The sequence below is a fragment of the Serinus canaria genome, chromosome 3 (genome assembly GCF_022539315.1).
Source record: "Serinus canaria isolate serCan28SL12 chromosome 3, serCan2020, whole genome shotgun sequence".
Lineage (NCBI taxonomy): Eukaryota > Metazoa > Chordata > Aves > Passeriformes > Fringillidae > Serinus > Serinus canaria.
Window position 1 is genome coordinate 89,815,728 of NC_066316.1, and position 19,115 is coordinate 89,834,842.

General features: G+C 44.8%; 1 protein-coding gene across 7 annotated transcripts in view; it reads left to right on the top strand.

Moving 5' to 3' along the window:
- Positions 1 to 9,066: 9,066 nt before the first annotated feature.
- ELOVL5 (ELOVL fatty acid elongase 5) overlaps positions 9,067 to 19,115 on the top strand; it is a 39,490-nt gene continuing 29,441 nt past the window's right edge. For 2 of the 7 annotated variants that reach the window (XM_018919797.3, XM_009094633.4), the window contains exon 1: positions 14,938 to 15,066. The gene's annotated coding sequence lies outside the window, so the exon portion shown is untranslated. Of the gene's footprint in view, positions 9,185 to 9,273; positions 9,294 to 10,350; positions 10,425 to 14,937; positions 15,067 to 17,717; positions 17,763 to 19,115 lie in introns of those variants that run through there. The other 5 variants (XM_030235265.2, XM_050972768.1, XM_030235264.2 and 2 more) reach the window with 5 other exon arrangements.

Here is a 19,115-nt window from a genome sequence, read left to right on the forward strand (position 1 = left end):
AAGGGCAGGGGAACAGCAAGCACCTTGAAATAAAACACAGGATCCAAGTATAACAAAGCTATGTATTGGAAGCAGGAGGGGTGGTAAGCAGTCTTGCCCAAAGGTCACATCCCATGGAGCTCCTTGTGGATGGGGCCAGACCTCTCTGCAGCAGGCACAATACAAACACAGCTGAGGAAGAGATGTGCTGCCTCAACCCAACCTGGCACCAGGCACTCATGGGGCAAACATACATTGCTGCTTCAGTGTCATAAATCTGCCAGCTTTATGAGCTGAAACGCACTTAATCTGCCTCCTTTAAAAAAGACAGCACTCCACTATCAAAAGGCAAAGATGGACTCAGTTATTCTGCCATTCTGATCTTAATGGGCTTCACACTGTTGGCATTATTAGACAAGCTTTTACAGTGTGGGTGAAAGCAGAAAGTCTGCCAAGAGCTCCAAAACAATGTGAAGAATGGGGGTTTCTGATAAGAGCCTCTGATGATGAATCTCCTGCTACTGCATTTGTGAGGAGAGGGCAGAAGTCTGCGTTGTGCACTCCCTTTTCTCTGCTGAGAGTGCTCTCACTGCAGGGCTGGAATAAAACTGCAATGATTATAAAAAGTGACACGATCAATGATCCATACAAGGGATATAACAAGGCAACTACCTTGTCAAAATGATATGAGGAGTGGCTATAGCAAAAAAGCAAATAGACTCAGTGATGCTTTTTTTTCCTCGTAAAAGTAGGTTGAAAAAGCAGGATACATCAAAGCTGACAGTTCATTGAATTTGGCAGCAGTTAAAAGGTAGAATGTCTTGTCCATGCTGTGCAGGGCTCACACCCACTATCTGCAAGACGTAAGAAACAAGGAGTATGGACACCTTGCACAGAATAAAGGAGGGAACTGAATATTCTTCCAAGTTTCAGAGGATGTTTTATGCAGCCCCCTACACAGAAAATGCACAAAGTTAATGAGAAACTACTGGAATAAAATAACAACTCCCTGGCTGGCAGGTGGCATAAAGGAATTATGTAAAAAAATACACTCCTTTGAGCCTCTAATGCTTCGACTGGTATACAATAAAAAGACAAGAAGAGCTGTTTACAGAGACTATCCATGTGTGTTAAGTCCATGCAAAAAGCTTTGTTCAAGTGAAAGGTGAGGGGGATGTCAGGATATCACCTATCTGGAGCTAAAGCTTCAAAGCAGTTTTTCTCAGTGATAACTGTATCTGGAGTTGAGTGCATTTCAGCTCAGACAATTTTTAACTTGTCTAATTTTAGCATGTTGGTAGTGAAACAGTAATTATGAGAAGAGATGCACTCTCATATACATGCCTAGAAGAGCTGCTGATGCTGAGGAGAGCTGGTAGCAGCAGTAAGTGTCCTCAGCATACATTGCACTACTTTTGCTCTTGTTAAAATACACCTAAGGTCTCAGGTGCCTGCAGCTGACTAAGTGCCTGTGCAGAAGCAGGAACTAAAAGCTCTCAGTTCCCAGCAAAAGCATAGCAGGGTGCCTTTGATCTGCAAAGGTTTAGACTCATACGCTTCATTTCTCATTTCCAACAGAAAGTAAGAGCACAAACAACTTCATTCTGTGGCTTGATGTGGTAATTCACTAAAGACCAGTAATTTGGCACTTCTGAGTTCCAGCTGTTTTGTCCTGACACAGAGAAGCCATCCTGGAGATGAAAGGGTCAAAGGACATCCCACAACAGCCATTCCCATGCAGAGGCTGGGAGCAGCAGTGAACAATCTACAGCAACTTCCAATTTTAGAATAATTCAGTGAACAAAATTACTCCAACAATAAAATAAAAGCAGCCTTTAGTCCAACTATACTAAAGCACTTCCTTTTAAATGAGAAAAACACAATTACAAGAACACAGAATGCCTCTAAATTCAATTAGATACAAATTTGGCATTTAAAGGTATCAAATCATAAGAGTACAGCAATTAGACAGTGATACAGCCAAAGCAGAAAATAAGATCAAGTTCAGAAACAAATACTTTGTCACAGAAATCATAGAAAAGATAAACCTTAAATGCAAGAGACAAAACTGTGGTAGGACTCAAAAAGAAGGACTTGCCTCATTTAAAATGGAGTTATGTGGCAGAAATAAGGACATACAAAAAACAAGGATTGGATCTTGTAATTCAATACTTTCATAAAGGTGGCTGCTTAGAGGTGTGGATGCATTAACCTTCTACTCAAGGAAGCAGCCAACATGACCCACATCCATCACATCACCAGCGCCATGAAGCTAAGTAGGATGGATATGGATGTGAAAGGTCACTATGTAGATTCTGACAATAGTGTAATCATGCCATCCTCCTTTTCAAACAGGCCAATAAACACAAGAAACCCTAATAATTGTTAGTCAGATACTGCTGCTCAAGTACTGAAATGAAAATTTTTGTCAAAGGATTGGAAACAAAAATAACAGCAGACAAATAAACAGGTTTTAGCAGACTGCAGCTTGAAAATGCTTAAAATGCAATAAATTATGAAGGCAGGAAGTTGTAAACAAGACTATAGACCGAATTATGTACCAGAGACACAGACGAAATGTTTGGTGTCATCAGAATAGGTCTAAGACCTAATGAAAAAAAAGCATGAAACTGAAAGACAGGACTGTAAGCTCAAATGTATTTATACATAAATATAAGTCTGGAGAAATGTCAGCAGCATGAAAAAAAAAGTTTTGAAAGCAAACACAAGTATTTTAAATACTATTTTCATGCTGAAGTAAGTAGACACTTAGTTTAAAAAGAGTTGTGAGGAAGGCAAGACACAAGAAATTAATGAGACTGACCAGAGCATTGTTTTAAATATAAATTATTTTCAAAAGTGTAAATCAGGCTTGCTTCTTTGAAGACCAGTCCCCAGAGACTGCAGCCTCTGCTCAAAGCAAGAACTCTTCTTTCCCAGGACCCTATCATGACCTTCTGTGGACTTTAACATGGCTTTGGTTGGCAGGCACAATCTCAACCTAAACACTTGGGACGTGATGATCTGTGGGGCTGGGGATGTTCTTTTTGGCTGCTGACCTTGCACAGCAGGAATAGTTCAGTATATTTGGATATGCAGAGGAAAAATCTCAGTCTGCCTAAGGGTGAGGGAATGGACTCAGCCATCTCTAAGACTTTTGCTTATTTACACCCTCATGATGAGCCCATGAGGCTGCTCTGGATAGCAACCAGGAGTGTATTCAATCTTCTCCTAGAGCTCCTTGGGTCATTACCAAAATTGCTCCAGGGAATGGGACATTTCTATACCCTTCTCCCATGTAAGTATTTGGAGTGTACTATGCATGCATATAGTGGGAAAGAATCCCTGCCCTGAGTTTACACTGTGAGTGGTCAAAACAACATAAGAATGAGGGAGGAAGAGAGGAATATCCAGCACTTTTATCTACCTATATCTTGTATTGTTCACTGCTGGGAAAAAACTGCATTCCTAGGAGAATAAAAACCAAACCACCCATCCTTCCCAGGGAAAGCCAAAATACTTTTCATCTGACAAGAAGTAGGGTTATGTTAAAATACCTCCCACACAAAACCTGACCAGGATTGGTTGCTGTATCCCTCACCAGGGATTACTCCCAATAGCTGGCAGGTTGCTACTGATGGCTTACAGCTGAGGAGCCCCCCAAGGCTCCATCACAGTTCTCCTGAGGTCAGCAGCAGGGCTAGAAACATCAACAGCAGCCACTGCTTTGAGTGGTTCACTATTCAGCTGCACATCTCCGGAGGGCTCTCTGAAGATGGTCGGTGAGAATCTGAAAAACTCCCAAACACCAGTTATTTTATATGGTTTTTATCTTGGCTATTTTTTTCCCAACTGCCTGTAAAATATATTCTCAACCTTCCTTTTTCCCAGGCCTTTTGAGTGGAGGTCCCAAGAAGGCTGCAAAGACCACAGAGCAAAAGCAGGTTCTGCCTTCCCAGGTGAGAGCTGGAATAATCCTTAAAAGTGGGAAAGGATATCTGAACACTTTAGCTGAGCAAGCAGCAGAGACAGCACATTGGATTTGCAGGTTCTGCTGGGAAGATGGGCAGGGGAGGGCTCAGAGCTGTGTACTGAGGCTTTAGTATCCTGCAGCCAGGAAGGCAGGCTGCAGGCTGGTCTGCACAGACAGTGATACTTCAATAAAACAGACTATTGAAACAGTATACAATAGTTTTAACTCAGGACAAATGTCCAGGTATAATGGTTGTCTCAAAATGCACAACAGATTTTCTATGCACATTTAAAGCTGAAAGAGGAAAGGACTTATATCAGGATCAGAGTGCTCTGTAGGGAAACAGTCTCCTCAAAAACATGATGACAGTGATCACTTAATAACTATTCTGATTATCAGGAAGAGGCACCATCAGGTCCACCAACAAAGCATTCTGAATAGATTTAATACTTTAAAAATTCCAACACGTACTAACCATTCAGATTCATGTTTCTGATGACAAGTACTTCCAACATGGGCATGAAGAAAGCCGTCACTTAAGGCAGAATTCCACAGTGAATAACTCGGCTAACACGTGGCCAGTGCCGTCTGTCCGCAGGCTGCCTCTTTCACAGCGGCTGCAGGAGAAGTGGAAATCGGTACTGACTTGTTTATAACCTGTACTCAACCCACACCTCTGTCTCCGGGGCAGACCAGGCTTTGGCAGGGCATGGCCCACCTTAGCCCATCCAGGGGTTCGCTGGTGGCTGCAGTGTGCCGGGGAGGGCCAGCAGGCAGAGTCATCCCAGTGTGCCTCTGTCCCACTGCCCTGCATAGGAGCAAACTAGCTGTTATATAGTGGCAAGATGCTTGGGACTCTATTTTCTGATCTTGGGGTAATTAAAGCTGTAGCAGCATTGACAAGGGTGGGCTTCAATCACATTTTCTCTCTCTGAAATTATGAGCATGAGAAAGAAGAGCCTACTAACACTAGCGACAGAGAAAATTCCATAATTATTTGACCTGTTTTACAAGAAACAAAATATTTTGGTCTCTTGGGACACTATTTAGGGTAAATATGGCTCTTGAAATACACTTAAAGTTTGGTGAGTTGGTGCAGGTCTTCAGTCCTATTCAATTATTTGCCTACAGTACTGCACGCTGCAGGGAGACATAAGAGGAAGAGGAAATGCAGAATAGTAACTACTGTTAATGTAAAATGCATGAAAATGGATTATAAACACAGGATCTAGATTTTTTTTCCACTCTAGCCCAAAAGAATTTTGGAAAAATCTAAGTTTGTAACGTGATCATGCCTCAGAACAGAAAGTGAGCACCTTCACACCAGTTCTGTGTTGGAATCTCAAAATACCAGCTTCATCCAGTCACTTGCTTATGAGTCCTGAAAATAAAAAACTGTGAAGAAAGACTTGCTTGGAAGCTTTTTTCTACAACAGTCAAGTACTTAAAAGTTAGACAAAGCTGTACACACAGCATGAGGCATTTGTCATCTGCACAACAGAAGAAAACACCATATTCAGAAGAAATAGATGTTGCAGTTTCAAGCCTGACTCTTTAGTCCAGTGTTTGATCTAGGAACAGTAATCACATCCCATTTACTGTGCTGATAAAGAACATGGAACTGCCACAGTCAGTTTGGATGGATGCCAAGGCAAACTCAGGTAGAACTGAAAAATCCTGTTAAGATGACTGAGTGGCAAATGATGGTTATTTCTAATCAATTTTTTAATTTACTTCTGGAAAATTTGGATTAATTTGTTTCTAATCAAAACAAGGACCTATTCATTATAGTGTGTATGATGAACCACTACTACACAGGCATAGCTTGGATTTCTAACAATCTTTTTTAAAAAAAAATAAGACAGATTTGGTAACTCACCCCCCAAAAGAATACCATTTGGGCTTGTTTCCCTGGAACACACACTTTTAACCCTTTATCCAGGCTAGTTTCAAACACCATGCTGGTGGGCCTTCCATTCCAAGCTCTTTTGTCCTTTCAGTGCTGCAGCTCTCACTGACTTTTCACTCCACTTCCAAATGTTCCAGCTGTTCTCTTCCTACCCATACTCTCAAACAGTAGTATCTATTTAACCTCTTCTCTTTGTGTACCATTGAGCAAGTGAGGATAGCCCTATCTGCTGAGGCTTCTTTGTCACCTCTGCTGCTGCTGCCTAGGCTGGGTCACCTAGGACTTGACTTTCCACAGTGCTCAGATTCTGCCTCTTCTCTCTCAAAAGGCAGGAGTACAATACAATGAGACACAAGGTAAAATTATATGCAAGGTATAACTTATTTTACATAACCCCTAGGAATCCTTCTGTCTAAATCCTGAATAGTGTTTCATTTGCCCTTCTTTAAAGCCTGAAGCCCTTCCTGAGCAAACATACCAGCAGCAATTTCATCAGTGCTCAGTGGAGAGGTCAATGTTAATGTCTTCACTCCTGACAAACCTGCAGATGCTGCAAGAAGATGAGGATGATGCTGGGCCTCAGTACATCTGCAGCCCAGAATGACACTGGCCAGCTCCTACCCTTATTAAATGCCAAACATTAGTCCCAAAACATTTGGCATTGTTTGCTTAGTTCTCCCAAATGGGTAATTCTGAAATTACATTTCCCATGCTTGAACATTGCTCTTGTTCTCTGACTGATAATAGCATGAGCACTTTGGAAATACCTGGAGAAGGATGAACCAGCAGGCCAGCTGGCAGTCTGGGAGTCTCACACTGGAGCCGGGCTGGGAAAACCAAAATCTCACCCCCAAGCCTCATCGTTTCCTACATCAGCTGTTGTGTCATCCCTCTCCAGTGCCACTTACTTGGCACCCTGGGCATAGAGTCTCATTAAAACCCCACCACCAAACAAGAAAGGCAAGCTCCACAGTGAAGGGAGGCACAGCAGGTATGTTCCAGCCTCTGGTGGGCCCGGGGCATGCTTCCCTGCCTGTGGGATGCAGCATGGGGACCAGGAAGCAGCACATCCCCTTCCTGCACAGGGTGCTCCTCACTGCCCAGCTACACTCTCTATGGCCCGCTCCATCCCCTTCTGCATCTCAAGTTCTTATTTTTTATTTTTAAACAGCCAGATTGAGTCTTAATAATTTAAGCACCTTCCAGATTTAGAAAGCTGTTTTGGCTGTGAAAGTAATACTCAGTGCAATCATCTCTCATCAATAAACCATGGAAACAAATGTGTATGCCTGTTGGGAAGGAATTTTATTTAAAGCACACTGAAAAGGGCTTTAAATAAAGTGTGAAAGATGTGAAAAGACCTAATGCTGGTCATGTTTCAGTGAGCTCAGCACATTTTGGCTCCAGTGAGAAAAAATGGGACTTGTGCCTTATGCAATTAAGATTACTTGACTTCTCATAAATAGGAAGGGATGCCTCAGAAACATCCAAAACGCAAACTTGGGCAAAGGGCCTTCAGAAAGGCATACTCACCTGACAGTTGTGCTGGTTTTCGTAGGGTTGGGTTTTTTTTTCCAAAGTGTTAAAACACATAGGGACGGGTTTGGTCCTTCAGGGAAATAAATATTTAAGCTTTAAAACAAAAAAGAGGAAAAAACCCCTACAACATCAACCAAACAGCATTCCTAACATCCTACTCTAATAAAAGAAATAAAATTAAAGAGCAGTGGCATAGCCTCAATCCTTTAGTGAGAGATTCTGTCTTACCCCAGGAGGAGTTTAAAGAACATAATTTCTGATCTCACTGGGAAACACTCTGTATTATTGTACTCACAAGAGTCATAGTATATCCTGGGTCAGAGGGACTCCCCAGGATCATTGAGTGCAACTCCTGACCCTGCACAGGGCACCCCAAGAGTCACACCATGTGCCTGAGAGCATTGTCCAAAGGCTTCTTGAACTCTGTCAGGCTGTGCTGTAACCACTGCCCTGGGGAGCTGTTCCAGTGCCCAACCACCCTCTGGGTGAAGAACCTTTTTCTGATATCCAGCCTACACCTCCCCTGACTCGGCTCCATGACATTTCCTCAAGTCCTGCCTCTGAGTGAGTGAAGAGATGAGTGCCTGCTCCTCCACTATCCCTCATGATGATGTTGAAAAGTGTAGCGAGGTCTCCCCTCAGTCTCCTCCAGGCTGAACAGACGAAGTGACCTCAGCCACTCCTCATATGGCTTCCCCACAAGGACCTTCACATCCTCGTTGCCCTCCTTCTGGTACTCTCAAATAGGTTAATGTCCTCTTTATACTGTGGTGACCAAATGTGGTAATTGCTAACTGCTTCCATAGAGTGGAGATACTTGATCTTGAATAAACCCCATGCAAATTGCGACTCGTCTCCTTTGCAAAGCAAAGCTGTTCTTTATTTATGTAGCATTTTCATTTAATTAACAAAGAGATGGAACAAACTCTTACAGAGGGGGGAAAATTAAAAGGTCATCTTCCATCACGAGGGAATACGTGAGAGAGGGAAAGAAACAAACTGGTTTGTTCCTGTTGGCCGTACAAACATCACGCACCCTCACTGTTGCCCCGTTAGGACCTCAGGGAGGCAATTAAGTGTCTGGAGAGCGTGGACAACTTTTGTTCCTCTGTTGAGCATCCCTGACATTGGAAAGAAGCCAAAGAGGGTGCTTTGAGATTCCTTCCTCAGACATCTGATACTCTGAGGACCAGCTCAGCATATGCATGTAAATCACACAGCAAAACCAGCGGGTTTATTATACGACTGAGTTAAAAATACCATCTACTTAACTGCAGCCAGAGCTTACATTCAAAAATGCTGTCACGTTGCAAAGCCCGTTACTTCAAAACACAGGAAACATCAACTCCATCTGCCCGAGACCTTTAATGTAGGCCCGCGGCTCACCTCATTACGAGAGTCTTTAATTACATGGTCCGATATTGTTTTTCACAGGGCCCCCCGCTGCCGTGGCTGGGCTGAGAGCCCTGAGGGCCCGAGCGCCGCTCCGCGCTCCCCGTCCCGCCCGGGACCTGTTGGACGCGCCGGCCCCGAGCCCCGGGGGGCACCAGCCGCTCTCGAGCCGCCCCCGCCGCCCGATTGGCTCTCTGCCGCCGTGACGTCATAGCGCCCCTCCGCCGCCGCCCGTGAGCCCCCCGCACCACTCTGACGTCACCGTCAGCCCACGGCCGGCGGGGGGGCGGGGCCCGCCGCCCCGCGCCCGCCCCCCGGCCCCGCCCCGCGGCTCGCAGCGGGACAGACCGGCCGGTGCCGCCCGCCGCCCCCAGCGCCGCCGCCGCCGCCAGGTAGGGCCGCGTCCCCGGCCGGGAGGGAGCGCAGCGCCGGCGCTCCCGCCCGGAGACGGGATGCGGCGCGGCCGCCCGGGCCCGGAGGAGGATGCGGAGGACGAGAGGGGTGGGGGGCACGACGGGCGGGGGGCGCCGCTCCGCGGGGCGCGCAACAAGTGCGGCGGCAGCGCTGGCCGTGCGCGGAGCGGGGGCGGGGGGGGGGGGGGGGGGGCTTGGTGCCCGGCGGGGCTGCGGCCGGGAACGGCGCCGGCAGTGGCGGGCAGGCCGGCCGGCCGGGGAAGGGAGGGGACGGGGCGGCGGAAGGGACGGGGCTCTCGCCGGGAGCGTCTTTTCCCCGGTGCAGTTCAGTCAAGAACATGATGCAATCCCGCATTGCCATGGATACTGCATCCCGGGCGGCGGCGGCAGCGCTTTCCGCCGTGCGGGGCACCGGTGGGGTGAAACAACAGGGGCAGGAAGGGAGGAGACCCCGCACCTCAGCCCCGTCCTCGGCCGTAGCTGCCTTCCCGGAGAGCTCGCGGGGCTCTGAGCGCTGCCACGGCTCCAGACAGAAACCCTGATCCCGTTTTTTTCCGCCGTGGCGGCTGTGTGGGGTGTGCATCCCGCCTGCTGGTGCCCGGCCCCGCTGAGGCGGCTGCTGCCGGCCGGGGGAGCAGCCCAGCGGAGAGGCACGGTGTCAGCGGAAGGGCTCGTCGGCCTCGGAAGGGAAGGCTGTTACTTCTTCCCTGAGCTCTTGCCCGGCGCCCCTGACCGCCTTACTGGTTTAGAACTGGAGCCGCTGGCTCGGTAGTTCGCGGGTCTGAGTGTGGGACAGGGCAGACGCCGCGTTAAACCAGATGTGCCCTGGAGATGTGCAGTGCTCCTGAAAGGGACCCGCTTGTTTTAAAACCTAGGTGTTTAAAGCTTACATACCTTAGGAAATGAGCAGAAAAGGAAGGGCAGACGACAGAAATGTGTCAGTGTGTCAGATACCTGTGCAGGGACTTTCTTAAAAACTTTATGACTTTGCTTTTATCTTTCATCTCCTTGGAAGCCCTCGGGCACCAGCAGCATTAGAAGCAGTGCCTGGGGTTATGTGACGTGTTGTCTTGGGCAGTGTTTTTTCTCCTTTTCTGCCTGCGTGTGTTGCTTTTCTGCCCTCACTCCTTTCCCCTGATTCCCAGGGATGCAGCATCTGAGGATCCCGCTCCAAAGAGCTTTCCCGTATCGATCTGTGCTGTGAGTCTGCAGATAAAAGGTCAGTTTTGCAGACCTGGGTAGCAGCAGTAGCACCTTGGCTCAGCAAGGAGGGCTGCTGGCAGACGACAAGGGGCGTTTCTCCCTCCCTCCCTCCGGCAGCTGGGTGCATTGCCCGCTCCGTGCCCCGGCCGCCGCTGAACGGCAGTGCCCCGTACGGCTCATTTGTATTCTCAGTGCTTCGGGTGCGCTCTGGTGCTGTGGGATTCAGTGCCATGGCCGAGTTCTCGGCTGTGGCTGTGACAGAAAACTCCAGCAAAGAGCTCAGCCGGCTCCTAGCGATGGCGAGGGAAAACAAGGCAGGGGCATGGCTGCAGTTGGGATGCTTCCCATCAGGAAGTCTCTAAAACCGCTCTCTGCAAATGGAAACACGCCCTGCAGCTGAAACTAGAGGAGGATGATTGTGCAGTCGGAGTTTTGGGCCAGGTTGCTTCCAGAGTGAGGTTATCTCTGCCACAGCAGCTCCTTGCCAGGAACCTGGCAGCCGCGGCTGAAGTTATCGCCGGTGGCCGCGGCTGGGTGGAGGGCTGGCAGCTGCCAGGTTTTTGTAGACGCGGGCTAATGGTGCTGCTGCATTAGTATTAAGCTGCAAGCCTAGAGGGAGGGGATTTATTTTGTTTAAGTAAGGATTTGTGAATAACGGTGAGGAGTTTTGCGATGTATTTCACTCTAAGCCCTTCTTGCTCCTTTGGTGCAGTCACAGCCCGAGATTTTCCTCTGCTGTTAGAATGCTCCATAGCTAGAGATAAGTCCTGGTGCAGGCTCACCACTGCTAACAGCAGCTGAAGCTGTGTCGGGGAGAGTCAGCCTGTGGCACACATGATCGTCTGATGCTGTTTAGCAATAAAAGCTGGAATTTTTAATATGACTATTCATGTATTTGTGGTGCACTAGTCTGCTTTCACGGCAGGTAGCCAGCGCATGTACTCTGGCTGGAGGCAGCTGTTCTTGCGCGCAGAGGGAGGATGTTACCTTGTGGTACCTGGAGATGGCTGTGTCAGCTGGGTGGAGATCCCTTCCTAACTTTATGAGAACTTAGGAGCAAATGAAAAGGACGACTGTGCTGAGTTTGCTGAAATTAAGCTTGGATTTGCCCTCAGGGATGCTGTTGCCAGCTGATATTGGTCAAGAGCACTAGAAGAGATGCCAGAATTTTGCTTGACTTTACTGCATTTCGTGCAAAACACACATTACATATGTAATGCATGCTGGAAGCTCTTTGTGTTTTTTATTCATAAGTAGCTAAATGAATTTGTCCTGTGTTCTGAATTAAGTCCCCTGTATTTTAGCATTCAAATGCAACCAGGAAGAGCAGCAGTAAAATGAATATGCAATGTGGCTTTGTCTTGCAAGCTGGCAAAGGTCTGCCTGATGGTCTCTGTGCCTCATGCTGCTTTTTAAAAAACAGATGCAATTTGTGAGTTAGTGCCTTCTACCTAGCAGCAGCTGATCAGATGGACTATCTTTGATTAAAACTCATGCATATTTGGTACTTAAATGTAGTATCATTAATGATACTTGTTTATGTGCTGTCTGACCAGTCTCTGGGTTTACTTACTGCAGTATTTTTAGTAAGTTGATGTTGTTCTTAAATTTCTCTGCATGAATTCTTCTTGTTACATTCTTTGTCTTTAGTATAGCCAGAATTGAAATAAAATATTTTGAATTCTCTAGTCTAATCTCTTCTTTCCCTGCTGACTTTCATTTTGTGTTGTTTATAAGAGGAATTTACTGAGAGAAGATAAGTTAACAGAACAAAAAAAAAAGGTAAATTTGAAACAGTGCTTTAGATCCATCAGGCCTATGGACAGTTCCTTTATTTGCACTTTCTTTTGCAACTTGCTAGGAGCAGATTTTTGAAAATATGTTTGAAGATTCAGATTTTTGGGAATGATGGTGGAATTGACAATATTTTAGGATTTCAAGCTGATCTGGTGCTCAAGCCCAGCAGCCACAGATGGAGAGCCCAGCTTTAAGTGATCCAGAGCTGCCCCTATGCAAGTACCTTCCTCATAAGGGACATTCAGTTGCTAATTGGTTAAATGCTCTCAAGTACTGAGCTGACCTCATTCCTTTACCTTCCTTATTTTTGGGGCAGTAAACATTGCAACATCAAAAGCTTCTGTTTCTGCTGAGTTCGGTGGAAAAAAAGGACACCCAGACGAAGCACAAGGTTAAAGTACTTGTCTTCTGCCTTCTTCTGGTGGTCTCAGCAACCCTCACTCAGTGGCAGACAAAGCAAATCTCCCAGTTAATGCTGTCTGCATTCCACCTGAGAAAAAATTTTGGGAGAGAAACAGCGGTTGCCTAGAGTGCCCTGTTAAAACAGTGTCATGCCTCTGTGAACTGTTGTCCCCTCTGACCCTCTTGGGCCTGGTGCTAAAAGGATGTCACCAGTGAGCATTCATTCTTGCTGCTGCTGCCCCATAGGCAGGGCAGGAGCAGAGTGGTGGTGTGGAGCAGTGACTGGATGGGAGGGTGGGCTCAGTGCCGTGTCAGGTGTCACCTGCTACCCACATGGTGGGGGACTCAGCTCTCTGCCTCTGGGTTCCCACCACAAGGGCAGGAAGCCAGAGTGCCTGTGCTGTGCGGAGTTGTTCCCTGTGACAGCTCATGCCAGGAAGGCTCTTTAGGACTGAGAAAGTCCTTAGGAGTGAATGGATTCTTGGTGGTGTGTTTTTGGTTTTTTTGGGTTTGTTTCGGTTTTTTTTTTTGTTCAGGATGTGGAGGTTTTGTTCTCTGACTTTGAATTGGGAGAGGCAGGGGTGCTCTTTCAGTGCTGAAGAGAAGAGCCACAAATACCTCTACCTATTCTTTCTTGGCATATTGTTTTGCTCCTGCTGTCTTAAAGTGGATCACAAGCAAAATCTTGGCTCTTCACAGCTACATAAGCTCCACTTAGATTTGGCAGCTCTTCCTTTAGGGTGAGAAGACATGTAAAGGTAATTATGCTGTTTACTGTAACCTCCCTTGCATAACAACTCATTCATTTTGTCTTCTTAATGTCAATCCTCTTTTGTTTCCTTCTGTCATTACCATATCCTGAACTGGTTGTGTGGGGGTGAGATCTATAAAACTGTTTAGACATAGGAATACCATGGTGGCTGTTTGCCTCAGCTCTCGCAGTTTTTGTTTTTCTGTTTTTACAGTGTACAAAATTACATTCTTCCAGGCTGCAGCATAAGCTTTTCAAAGCTGTTTTGCTATATAATAGACTGAATAAATTGATGCTTTCTGCATGATAGTCAGAGCACACTTCTCCATGTGCATCCAGACACTTCAAAAAACGGACAATAATCTTTGTAATGTAGTTGCTAGTTTGTTTTGTGATTCTTAAATGTGCTAAAAATGCCAAGATTCCTGCAGTTTGTGCGCACTAGCATTGAAAATGCTTTTCCCTTAAATGGAAGAACACACAAAGACAAATGACAAGGATAATCAGTGAATTACATAGAAGTTGGTCTGTTTAAAAAACTTTTTTCCAGGTCAGATTGCTTTGCTATGACCTTTCCTAAGGCTGTTTAAATTTGCTATTGCAGCAATATGGTTAAGAGAGCATTGCTTAGGCTGACATCCCTGCAGTTCCTGAGTGCTGATTGGTAAAAGGGATTTATACCTGGGTTTCTGAGGGCACCTGTCCCCATCATCCAACAAACAGCAGTTAGATCTTTGTTTGATGAGGGTAGTGCAAACAGTGACATGAATTGATTTTTTTGATTGACAAATCAAATAAATTCTGCCTTCTGTCTTATTATGGAAATAACTTGTAGGGTTGCTGTTGACTGTGTATGTGTTGGCTCTCCTTATATCTATTTAATGAAATTAATCTGAAATTTATTGCCTTGGTTTCTCTGTTTGTGTTTTGGCATTTAGAACATATTATCTTACAGGGCAAATAAGAGCACAAGAGCAAACTTGTTTGAAGTATGTGGTTGGTAAATGCTTTCCTGCTGTATTGGATGCATTGGAGAATTATTTAATTTTCTTGGTGAAATAGTCAGCTTGCACGCAACAGGAATAAACCTCTTTACCAGGTGTAGAGACTTTACAAAAAATGCGTGCTGCTAAGTGCAGTTGTCACTTCTCCATGAAGAAATGAATCATCCTACTTATGGTGTGCTCAGTGCCATGAGTTGAGATAGCCTTGGCATCCCATTGCATCTGGGTATTTTTCATGCCTTTATTAAAACTTTATTAACTGTACAGTTTGTGCTTCATTAATGACAGTTTTATTAATGACCATGGCATACTAGGCAGGTAGAAATATACAGACATTTCATGAACTTGTATTTAAGCTAAAGTTGTCTGTGTTTAATTGACCTCTATGTCAAAACTTTGTATCAAACACATGCCTGCCAACTGATATGCTGTGCGTAGTGACTAAATATGCTGACTTGCCCTAGAATTTGCAGGAGATAAAATTTGCTTGTGCAATACAGCAAATGTGGAATCAACCTTTTTTCCTGCATTTTCAAATTGTGCCCTGCACTTTGATCCCTGCATAACCCTCCTCTTTGAGACTCTGGGTCAGTGATTTGAGCAAAGTGACTGTTCTTCTGCTATCACTTGGAAGCTCTCCTCTCCCTCTTGACCTTGAGAAAACTGTTTCTCTTCTTGCCAGCTGTCTTTGCAGGGATTGGAAGGTAATTGTGTTCTTCCTGTGGGCATGTTCAGGCTCTCTGCTTTAAAACATCTTCTTGATTTCAAAAAGGAGGTAGTTTTGATTTCAGGTAACACCCCAGCTTTTCTGTATGCCAGTGGGAATATTTGTTGGTATAATCTCAAGGAAGTTATCAGGGTTAGACAATAACTAACAAGTATTATTTTGCAGAATAAGGTAGTTTAGTTTATTAAACCAAATACACCAATACACTTATACATCTCATATGTTTAGCTAGTTAATTCATAAGCAGACAAGTTTGCAGTTTTTATTTTGTTTTCTCCCTCACTTTTCGCTGTTAAAAGTTTGCTGGGAAGCATTTTGGGTTAAAGCAGTATTTCTGCTGTGCCCGTGGTGACTAAAAAGCCTTTAGCAAGTGCTAGTTGTGGAAAAGTGCCTTCTTCCCTTAGACAGTTAAGGTTTGGAGCCGACCACAGCTTTGTGGAGGAGCAGCTCCTCTACTGAGTTAAAGCCAGCTCTTAGAAATGAATGAAATAAATTTACTCTTATATTTGCCACTACGGTATCATTGTCACCATAGTGGTCTAAAAGTAGAGGTCTAGTCCTTGAGCTGATCCTGTGTCCTCAGGCTTGGGTTCACTTGAGACAATGAAGATTTGGGAAACTATAAGCCTATATAAACCTTAATCTATGTAGGCTTTGCTTTACATATGCTGTTTCTATGCACATAATTGAATCAGAAACCTTCAGTTAACCTCTTCCTGAAGGACTATTTCTTGCTCTTGGGTTACTTTTAAAAACACTAGTGTTTCAAATCATCATTTTGAGAATCATCTCCTTGCCAAACAGTAGGGACAACCTTTGACTTAAATAACAATAATTAAACCTTTAACCGGTTAGGAGGATGACATTCTTCAATGTTTAACATTGTCCTGCCCTTTAGAAAAAGAAACTTGAGAAACCTTTTTGCATGTTGAAGTTGAAATGTCATGTTACTTCAGGGGCATGGCCTGTGTGTTTGGTGGAAACCATCTGTGGGGTCGGTTCATTCACATGGCTGCTCGCATGCTCGTGAGGAAGGGCCACTGTTGGGAAAGGCACAATCTGGATTTGGCTTTGAAGGACACAGTGAAAGTTGTGCTTGAATTTCATGTACGTGCTTCTGTGGATTGCAGGGCAGCAGATGCTTATGGTGAATGTCTGATTGTGGTTTGGTGGTTCATTTCTGTTTTGAAGTACTGATGTGGAGAGTTTGCTCTTAGCTGATCACAGACCTTGTGAACTGGTGCAAACTCATCTGGTTGTCCTAAACTAGGGTCATGCATTTATCCCTTGCATCCTATATTTATCCCTTGGTTCGCTTGGTGTACAGTGGCATTTTGGCATGTTGTTAAGGTTTGCATTAATCTTGTGAGCATGACTTTGTGCATGCATAAAGCCTCATTAATGGGGAAAATACCTGTGTTTGTACAGCATGGAGCAGAATGTTCTTTTTTTTATCAACATATGTGATATAGTGACAAAAAGTAAGCTGCCAGTCCAGTAGGCCTGGTTACTTACGGATTTTTTTCTCTGGGTCTGTAGCATGCCTAAGCAGAAAAGCCTCTTTCAAAAGATTTGAGCAGGTTTTTTCATAATTTTTTGAATTCTGACTTGTTTGCCCCCCAGAAGGTGCAGCTTAGACCATGGTTGCCTCTGCAGCCTCTTGTTTGCTCCGGCTGTAGGAGGGGTGAGTGGGTTTGCCCAGCCACTAGACTCAGCCATGGACTGGGAAGTTTTATGTGAGTGTCTCCATCACCATCTGCAAGAGCTTAGAATACAGTGTAAGGACTAGAGGAGAACACAAGTTCGAGGGAACACCAGCAATATAGGGTGGCAGATCCTTACACAGAGATTGAGAGAGATGGCACTGAGCAAGTCAGTAAGGGGTACTGCATTTGTTAGTTCAGTATAAAAGGAGGAGTAAAATAATGGTAATACAGGCAATCACAGAAAGGCCACTGTGTTTCAGTGTATTTCATTGCCCTGCTAATGCATGAATTGCTGCTGCATCTACTTTCTTATAGGTAAAAACTGTGCATGGCTGTAAGTAATTTTTAGAGTTGATGGTGTCAGACCACTTGTCATGTGAGTTTCAATAGTAAGAGCTCTGTGTCCTAGTTTCATCTGGAATAATTTTCTTAGTAGCTGGTACAGTGCTGTGTTTTGGGTTTAGTATGAGAATAATGTTGATGACACACTGATGTTTCAATTGTTGCTGAGCAGAGTGTGCTCTCAGTCAAGGACTTTTCAGTGTTCCATGCTCTGCCAGCGAGCAGGTGCATAAGAAACCGGGAGGAAGCACAGTCAGGAAGAGCTGACCCAGACTAGCCAAAGGGATATTCCATACTGCAGAATGTCATGGCCAGTGTGTAAACTGAGGGGAGTTGGCTGGGAGGCTCCAATTGCTGTTCTGGGATGGGCAGGGCATCAGTCAATGAGTAGTGAGCAGCTGTAATGTGCAACACTTGTCTTTCTTGGGTTTTATTCCTCCTCTCTTTATCTCCTTTTTCATTATTATTATTCTTATTATTATTGTGGTTGTTATTGTAATTGTTAATTTTAGTTCATTTATTAAACTGTTCTTACACAGGCTTTAATACCTTTTTCTGATTCTCTCCCCTATTCCATCAGGTCTGCAGAAGGGTGAGCAAGCAGCTGTGGGGTGTTATTTACCAGGTAGGGTCAAACCATGACACTCTGTCCTCTGGTTTTGCAGCCTTCATTGGGTAATTTTTTCTAGAGGCCATACCCAATTCTCCACTTTTACTTGACTGGTTCCCAGAACCTCTAACTTCTTTATTCTTTTTTTAGCCCTTTCAAAACCGTCATCATCTCCCTTTGAAGCACACAAAAGCAGGCTACAAGTCTGGTCATGCCTTGCCAACTAAAAATAATGTTCTTTGGTACTTCTTTGTATTGATTTTTGTTCTATCACCACTGCTAAGTGGCTTCATTATGGTGCAGGAAGGGACTGCTAATGTTTTCAAATGCTTCTCTTTATTTTAAAGTCTGTCTTAATTGGCTCATACTTTCTAAATTCAGCGCTGCACTTGTTTAGATCAGAGACTCAAATCTAAACTCTAGTTGAACAATTGCAGAGCTATGATGAATTTCCAGTTGTGCAGACTGAATGCTTCTTGGTTTCACAAAACACGTCAGGCTCAAACGATGCATCAGCTCAGGTATCGGTTGCATATAGCACAGTGCGGTTTTCTAAGCATCTGTGGGATTAACTTTGTGTCTTAAAATGTACATTTAGGAAGCTGTTAAAGTACAGTTTTGCATCCTGAAGGTTGAGAAGCAGAGATGTTTTTCTGTGAGAACACAGTAATGTTGCCAGGTTTTAACTACACTTAACAGTGTATGAAAAACAATCTTCTTGGAGTGTTTTATTTACATCCTTTAGCGTTGTGTTGCCTTCAAAGGAGAGATGCATGGCCTTGGCAGGAGATGACCATCTTTGAATCTGCAGTGACTAAGAGGCCAACTGCACCTGTGAAGAAGCCTAGCAGAGAAGTGATGTGGTTTTCCACCCCTCTCCTTGCTTAGTTTTTTGTTGCTGCACCTTTTTGCACTTTCGTATGTCTGTCTGTATCTCTTTTTCAGTGTTTGCTTTTTAAAATCTTACTCACCCAGCACCCTAAAGGGTTGTTTTGTAGAACAGAGGAGCAAGGCTGTGTTTTGCACCGAACCAATGAAAAATCTCTAACCACTGGTGGTTCTGGCACATCCTCACTTTACAGCATCATTGCTCTTCTAAGATTCCTACCAAATTCCCACCTAAGCTGTCAGAATATTAACAAAGGTTTTTTGGTAGTTTTTAATTTTTGGTTTTTCCCCTACCCTTATTCCTCCACCACATACCAGTTCCATTGAGGGGATATGAACTTGAGCATTTAACTCCCTGGTCGAAAATAGCAGGTCTGTTTAATTGAAGGGTCCTTTTGCTGCTGTTTGGTTTAGAGATGACACATCTGTGTGGAGGGCTTGTATTGCACAGAGATAAAAACATTGTGGAAAAATAACCTG